The sequence below is a fragment of the Thunnus albacares genome, chromosome 17 (genome assembly GCF_914725855.1).
Source record: "Thunnus albacares chromosome 17, fThuAlb1.1, whole genome shotgun sequence".
In the NCBI taxonomy this organism is placed as follows: domain Eukaryota; kingdom Metazoa; phylum Chordata; class Actinopteri; order Scombriformes; family Scombridae; genus Thunnus; species Thunnus albacares.
This window is the reverse complement of record NC_058122.1, coordinates 1,220,745-1,228,639: the sequence shown is the minus strand read 5'-3', so window position 1 is coordinate 1,228,639 and position 7,895 is coordinate 1,220,745. Positions and strand designations below refer to the sequence as shown.

Sequence of the window (7,895 nt, the reverse complement as noted above, 5' to 3'; positions counted from 1 at the left end):
GTGTTCCCCAGAGATAAAGCTGAACTACTAATACAAATGACGTGCTACCAAAGGAATACTTCATGACCACTTATTGTAACACTTTAATTTTCTAAAATTAAAAGCGTAATAAAAACAAAAACAGGATTTTTAAACCTCTTTCCACTTTTATTCGAATACAAATACAAATACAAATAGTTTTGCTGCCTCAACAAATACAGATACAAATACAAATATAGGCCCTCTGCACATCCCTACTACTTACAGGAAATACTCAAATGCCTGTTTAAATAGGTGTGTTTTAAGCTGTTTTTTAAATGAATAAGGAGAATCAGCAGACCTTAAGGGTGCAGGCAGGGCATTCCAAAGCCTAGGTGCCACGGTCTTAAAAGCTCGATCACCACGAGTCTTAAGGTGGGTGCGTGGAATGCCTCTAATATCAATCAATTCTGGCAAATAAACCTTATGAATGTTGAAATTTTCTTTAGATAGTATAGTTGCAAGGATGGCAACGCATCTGAAAGACAACAACTTCACTCACACCTTGGTACAGAAAGCTGGTATATCAGGTTTCTCAGGATGCTTAGAACATTCAACCATGATGTTGCATCAAATTCAGGCTGCAAAAAAGGAAGGAAAAGATTTTCACGTTGCACTCTTTGATCCGGCCGATGCTTTTGGATATATCCCAAATACTATCCTCTGGACAGCCTTTGAGTTCTTCTGTGATCCAGTGACCATCACAAAACTGGCCAGAAACTATTTTCATGATCTGTAGTTTTGCCTCACATCAGAGTACACCACATCTTGGCAATCCCAGGAAATAGGAATAATGGCAGGATGCACTATCTCCCCACTAGCCTTTACCATGGCCATGGAACTGATCGTTAGAAGATCCAAATGGGTGGTAGGAGGAGGACGCCTGCAGACTACAACTATATCCCAGCCGTGCCTGTATAGATGACTTGACCACTCTGACCACAACCATTGCATGTACAAAACGACTCCTGGGAAAACTTAACTCCAACATACCATGGGCATGGATGAAGTTTAAGCCCAGCAAGTCCAGGACCATCTCCATTATCAAAGGGAAGCTCAAAGACCAGTGATTCCACATTGATGGAACACCCATACCAACAGTATCACAGATGCCAGTCAAGAGCTAGGGCGGTGGTACAATGAAGCCTTAAGGTCTCAGACCAGAGTAAGCAACTGAGGGAAGAAACCATCAAAGGCCTTGCTAACATAGACAAGACCCTATTTTCAGGTAAGTTGAAACTTAGGTGCCTGAAGTTTGGATTGCTCCCACATCTGATGTGGCCTCTAACGGTTTATGAGGTTCCCATTACCAAAGTTGAGAAGGTAGAGAGAAAAGTCAGTACATACATCAAGAAATGGCTTTGAGTCCCACAATGCTTCAGCAATATCGGCTTGTATAGGAACGGGTTGTAGGTAAGGCTGGACATGACCCTGGCAAAAACTCAGGATGCCACCGTAGGGGCAGCAGTACCCAGTGGCAGAAAATGGAACCTATCTAAGGCGGTGCAGCAGGCAAAATCTGTTCTCAGGCATGGAGATATTGCGGGCCAAGTGTAGCATGAAAGAGGTGGCTTTGGGCTAGGCACAAGTAGACCCATATGACACAGAGCAACACTTGGCCAGAAGAGAGGGCTGTTAGTAAAAGAGAGCAGGAGGAGGCAGAATGATGTCCAAAGGTAGTCTTAAAGGCAAAACAGGTCCAATGGACAACACGGGGAAACCTTGAACACCAGAAGCAGTGTTTCCCACAGGTTGAAAATTTACGTATGTGGCACAGTGTGTGGCAGGGCAGCATGTGACAGGTGGGTTTATTAATAAACTAGTCAAACAAAGGTTTACGAATAACTTTACTGCAAACAAATAATTACTCAAAATAACTATCTATGTGTCAACATAAATAATTATTAAAAAATAAATAATTACATATTAAAATACATTTTCCATTTTCAAAAAAGAACAAAACAAACTTTGACTCTGCTTTTTGATGAACATGTCAAAATACTATTTAAAAATAAATATTTACATAATAAAGTACATCCCACATTTTCAAAATATAGTCAAGAGATCAAACCACGTTAACTCTGCTTTTGGTCCAGAGTTGTTGTCCTTGGCCTTTTGTCATGTGCCTATTTGCACAATTGGCATTCCCTGCTGGAAGATTTAATCTTCCTTGCTTTGGAAAAAAATATTTCTAATGCCTGTCTGTATAAGGGGTGAGACAAAAAAATGATACTGCAACACAACGCAATATTTCCACTTGCGATATGTTATCGATATACTGGTGCAAACTATCGATACTTTTTTTTTTTATAACAGTTTCTCTCAGTCGTCTTGTGCACATTTCTCAGATCAGAAGTGAAATTCTCAAAACTACTTGTTCAGCATCCACATCATCTAGTCACATGTGCACATCATAAAAGGAATTTATCATTCTTTTGAACAAATTGTAAATGCTTTGGCACATTCATGCAAATGATTATTTACAATTGTCTGCTGTTTGCTACATTATCAATTGCTTATGTCATGTTGATCAAAATGTATTATACTGGTTCTCTGTTGAATAGTCTTACCCCCAAAACATCTAGGCATTAGTTCATTGCATAAGTGTTATGATTTGTAATGTGGACCCAAGTGCAACACAGATTGAGATGAATGAAAAAAGGATTTATTGCCAGGGACGCAGGGGATGGAGGTGGATGGACCAGGGATAAAGCAGGCTGAGGCAGAGGACTGGAGGGCAGATATAAGAGAGGGAGTATGGTGAGGGCTGGCAAAGGGGAGCAGTTGGTAGTGGGTTGGAGAGTGGGAGAGCGGGCAAGCAGGCAGGCAGGCAAGCGAGTTTTGGTCCAGAGGCACTGGAGAAAGAAACAGCATCATTAGAGATCATTCAAAACTTGGAAATATCACTATAAAACAAGTGAGAGGCCTGAAGTATAAGCTACCACTGAGGCAGAAAAACAATCTGGCAAAGAGTGGGTGACAAGCCGGAGTAGATCTGCTGCAGTATGATGAGCTTGATGGAAGACAGGTGTGAGCAATCAGCCAGGAACCAGGAGAGTCCAAGAAGGAGTGCCATGCCTACGCCACACAAAGATAAATAGTGGAACACAAGGGAGGGGGAACACAAAGAAACATAAGCAAAATTAGAGGCATGGCCTTAACCGAGACAATAAGTCATTACATGCAAAATGGTTGAACCACTTGTCATAATCTATGAAGCATATTTTCTATACATTTCTATTAGACTTTTTTGTAAATGTGTCCTGAAATAATGAATTGCTCTCAGGTGAATCTTGACTTTCACTAATGAAAGGGAATGTGTGAAGTGTTAGATCAACCAATGATCAGCCAGTTCTCTAAAATAGGTCAGAGGTGCATCTCACAAACCTTCACTTGGCAAGTATATATAGACAAAGAACAACACAGTGTTACAATTTCTGACAGTGGAAGAACAGAAAAGAAATAGACAGTGTCAACAGCCGGGAAGAACTGAAGGAATCATGGCCTTACAATGGCCTTACAATGGCCGAGGCTAGTTGAAGGATGCAGCCATATGTTGGGAGAACAACTGTGTCCTCAATCATTCAAATGTTTCGTAGACAGAACAGGTATGTAATCCAACAATGTGCACTGTACTGTAATACTGTATACTTATTGTAATGCTTCATATTACAATATTTCTCCTACTTGCATTTTACAGTATACAGTAAATATGCTTTATACAAAGACTGTACTGTACATATACTGTAACACAAATACACAAACACATACAGAGGTGGCTGAAAATATTGGTACCCTTCCACCTTTTAAAAAAACAAATTCCCTGTATTAAGTGGAAACTGACAGAAGTATATGGTATCTATCATTCTTTATTTCACATTGAATAAAACTGAAACTTTGCTTTTGATTTACAACTTAACGTATTATTTAATACAATAAAACAAATGACAATGGCCAAAAATATTCATACCCTTAACTTAATATTTTGTAGCACAGCCTTTGCAGTCAAGCGCTTTCTATAACTTTAAATAAGGTTTCTATACTTCTCCACTTGTAGTTCGGCCAACTCTTCTTGAGCAAACTGCTCCAGTTCTCTCAGGTTTGATGGCCGCCGTCTCCTAACTGTAAGTTTCAGCTCTTTCCACAGATGTTCAATGGGATTCAGATCAGGACTCATAGCAGGACACTTCAGAATGCTCCAGTGTTTTCTTCTCATTCACTCTTGGGTGCTTTTTGATGTATGTTTCGGGTCATTATCCCACTGGAAGACCCATCACCTGTGACTGATGCCTGGGACACACTGGATGCGTGAGCAGCGCGTGTGCGACGCTGAACTGCTGCGTCTCGCGTGAGACATGCGTGTCGTGCAGTGTGGCCACTCTAACCTGTTAACATGGGCACCGAAATGAAAAGCAAGAGGTTCTGCGACACACGCGTTGCTCACACATCCAGTGTGTCCCACGAGTAAGACACCGCTTTCTGACACTGGGCTGTATGTTTTACTCCAAAATGCCTTGATAGTCTTCTGATTTCATTGTGCCCTGCACAGTGGCACCCAGTGCCTGAGGCAGCAAAGCAACCCCAAAACATCACTGAGCCTCCTCCATGTTTCACAGTGGGCATGATGTTCTTTTCTTTGAAGGCTTCATTTTTTCTTCTGTAAACATAGGGTTAGTGTGATTTACCAAAAGGCTCTAATTTTTGTTTCATCTGTCCGAAGCACATTCTCCCAGACGGACTGTGTCTCTCTCTTAGAATTGGGGTCTTCCTGGGTCTTCTATCATGGAGCCCATTTTTATTCAACATCAGCTTGGATCTGAAGTTTTACGCGGTTCTTTCTTGGCCATTCGAGCAATCTTTCTGTTCAATCTCAGGCCAATTTTTCTCTTGCAGCCATGTCCAGAGATATTGGCTACAGTTCCATGGGCCTTAAACTTCTTGATAATATTGGCAACAGTGGTCACAGGAACATCAAGCCCTTTGGAGATGGTCTTGTAACCTTTACGTTGACCATGCTTGGCTAATCTCTTTTCTAATGTCTTCAGACCACTCTCTAGTTTTTCTTCTGTTTTCCTTGTTCAATGTGATGCACACAGTGGCACAAAACAGCAGGGAGTAATTTTCTCCTTTTAAACTGTATGAATGATTATAAGATTGAAAACACATACAAATACTGGGCTCTCTGCACATCCCTAATACAGACAAAAATGTTTAGTTTAAAGCTAAAGAACTTATCTCCTCTGCTAAGTCATTTTCTGGGAGAAACCCCCAAGAGAGAACTTTGTTATTTTCTTGTTGACTCTAGTTGACTGGACTTATCAACGGTATGAATGTTGATTGATTGATTGTCTTCTATTGTGGTTATGAGCTTGCCTGTTTCATTGGACCTCTTGATCCAGATTATTAGAGTTTCTAAATATTTTCACATGAATATAAAGAGAATAACTTTAGTCTCCTTCATTCACACAGTCTCTCTCTCTCTCTCTCTCTCTGTCACTCACTGCCTGGCTGAAGATGATGTGGCATCTCTGGACAACCTGCAGGCCCCTCAGTAACATTTGCAGCTGCCACCCCCTGCAGGAACACAAAGGTCATGGCAGCTTGGGCCCTCCCCACTGTCTCACTCACACAATCCCTGAGAGTACCACCAGGGAGAGCAGCTGCTCCTGCCAGGAGGACACAGAGGAAGAGGGAGAGGAGGCTGGAGGACACGGACGGGTTCATGACTTCAGTTTCTCTGCTCTATTTCTATCAATAAACCAACAGTGTTGTGATCTGATCAAGCTCCAACTCCAGAATGAAGCGAAGAAGAACCATTTTTTGAGGTTTCATTCAGCTAAATTTGAGATTTTGTGTGTGAAAGACAAACTGATGAGCTATACAGCATGTCTGTTTCTGGCGCAACATCAATCTGCTGCTGCTTTTGTGATTTTATCAAGAGGATCAATCTAAATACTTACTGTAACAATGGATTAATGCTTATAAATAATATAAAATAATTTATTTCAACTAAACACTCTCCAACCAAAATCGGCAAAGAAAATAACATTTAATATTATTCCCATCTTCCCCACCAGCATATTTTTGTTTTATTTGGCCTTTTGTTTTACTTTGATTCCACAACACCTTACTCTTAACCATCCACACACATCCACATGAACATTACTGATGCCACTGACTAACACACTTCCTACCTGAAGTTACTTTGTGGTTTATTTACTTGGCTGCAATAAATAACTTGTACTTAATGGCATTTGGTATCTTTTCCCGTTTTTGTCATGGCCTATGGGCTGGGTTATGACAGGTGAATATGAACATTCTACCTGATACACCAAGAAACCAAGAAAAATATAATCCAATATCATGTTTTCCCTAAAACACAGAAAAAGTTTGTATGGATGTAATTTGTAGGTCATACTGTAAGCATACCATAAATCATTTAGAGATACACAGTTGATATGCAGGAATCACCACAGAGACTTGTAGTGGCCAGCACTATTATACAATATTTTTATCCTCTTCTTAGCAGAGCCTGTGATCAGTGGTGTGTGAAGTGTGTGAAGGCACTTCACTGTAGCTGATATTAGACTACTATAACTAACTACACTTATGAGTTGGCATGGCACTTACTTTTGTTTACAACAGACTTCTCTGAACACACAAGACTTTACTCAACAAGAATAATTTATTACATTTCCATATCAATTAGTGAACAGATGCCTCACAGTGCCTCCAGGAACACAGTCAGCACTGGAATCAAGCAGTCACACATAAACAGGACAAAACTGTGAGGTGACTCTGCTTTCAAACTGACAACATCCATTTAGTCATTTGAAAAGAGAAATTATGGGCTTGCACATAACATTCCAGAAAATATATTAAATATATTTTTTATTTATTACAATCATCTCTTCACTCGTATTCATTACTTTTATTTAGGTTACTTTGTATTTCTGAAACAACATATCCATCGGTAAGTTTTCTGTGTGACCAGAACTTCAAATTTTTTTTATTTTTTATTTAGAATAATAAGTTGCCCAGAACACAAAAAGTAATTTGATTCATTTGTAGCATAAAATTAGCATTTTGCAATATGCAACTGTTGATTAGTTTCCTTCTCTCTGAGTAGCTTATGTTTATCTGTTTGTTAGCAGTATATCAAAAAACTTGATTCTTTTCTGCACATGGAAACTAAATGTTAGGGAAAGAGCTGGGGTTATCATCTGACATTTTGATTGGTTGCTGACCTTCAAGAAGGCGGGTCTTACATTTACTTGATTGAAGAATGCCTGGCACATGTTTCCCATGTACGTCTATCACTATGTGTATTTTGACGATCCAGATGCAGATTAACCATAGACAATAAGACAGTCTCAAGGATCTCAGCTGGTAAGTCATGAACTTGCCATTGTTAAGGATTGCCAGATGGAGTGTACCATTATTTTCTTACACCTCAGACGTGTTGTGCCCATTCAACTTGAAGCATGTGCCACCTCAAATGTTTGAGACTGGATGACTTAAAAAATCGTCCAATTCTATTTTCACAATAAATGTTTTTAATTAGCCTTAATAATATAATATATAAACAAAAGTCACTTTTCTGTATGTTTTTATTCATATTAAACTCTGCCTGCTACACATAGACCCCCCTGTTCAGCACTCAGTACTTCTTTCCTTCCAGTTAGAAAGCTCTAGGTATTATAAATGGAGCTTGCAAAGCTACTCAGCTGTGAAGTTGTGTAGATTAACAGATTAATCGATAATGAAAATAATTGTTAGTTGCAGCCCTAGTCTATACCAGACCAAATAACATTTCACTTCAAGACCACTCCTTCTAGAATATGGATTTAATGGTTTATTGGGTGGGTGGTGGAAGA

At 39.7% G+C, this 7,895-nt stretch overlaps 2 long non-coding RNA genes across 2 annotated transcripts; one reads left to right on the top strand and one right to left on the bottom strand.

Annotated features, from left to right (window-relative positions):
• Nucleotides 1-2,661: 2,661 nt before the first annotated feature.
• On the bottom strand, nucleotides 2,662-3,176 carry LOC122967275. Its single transcript, XR_006398574.1, has 2 exons — nucleotides 2,961-3,176; nucleotides 2,662-2,873 (listed from the first exon to the last, which is right to left on the bottom strand). It is a non-coding gene; the product is annotated as an uncharacterized LOC122967275 (long non-coding RNA).
• Nucleotides 3,177-3,381: 205 nt separating this feature from the next.
• On the top strand, nucleotides 3,382-6,271 carry LOC122967274. The gene is made up of 2 exons (XR_006398573.1): nucleotides 3,382-3,626; nucleotides 5,533-6,271. It is a non-coding gene; the product is annotated as an uncharacterized LOC122967274 (long non-coding RNA).
• The last annotated feature ends 1,624 nt before the right edge of the window (nucleotides 6,272-7,895 follow it).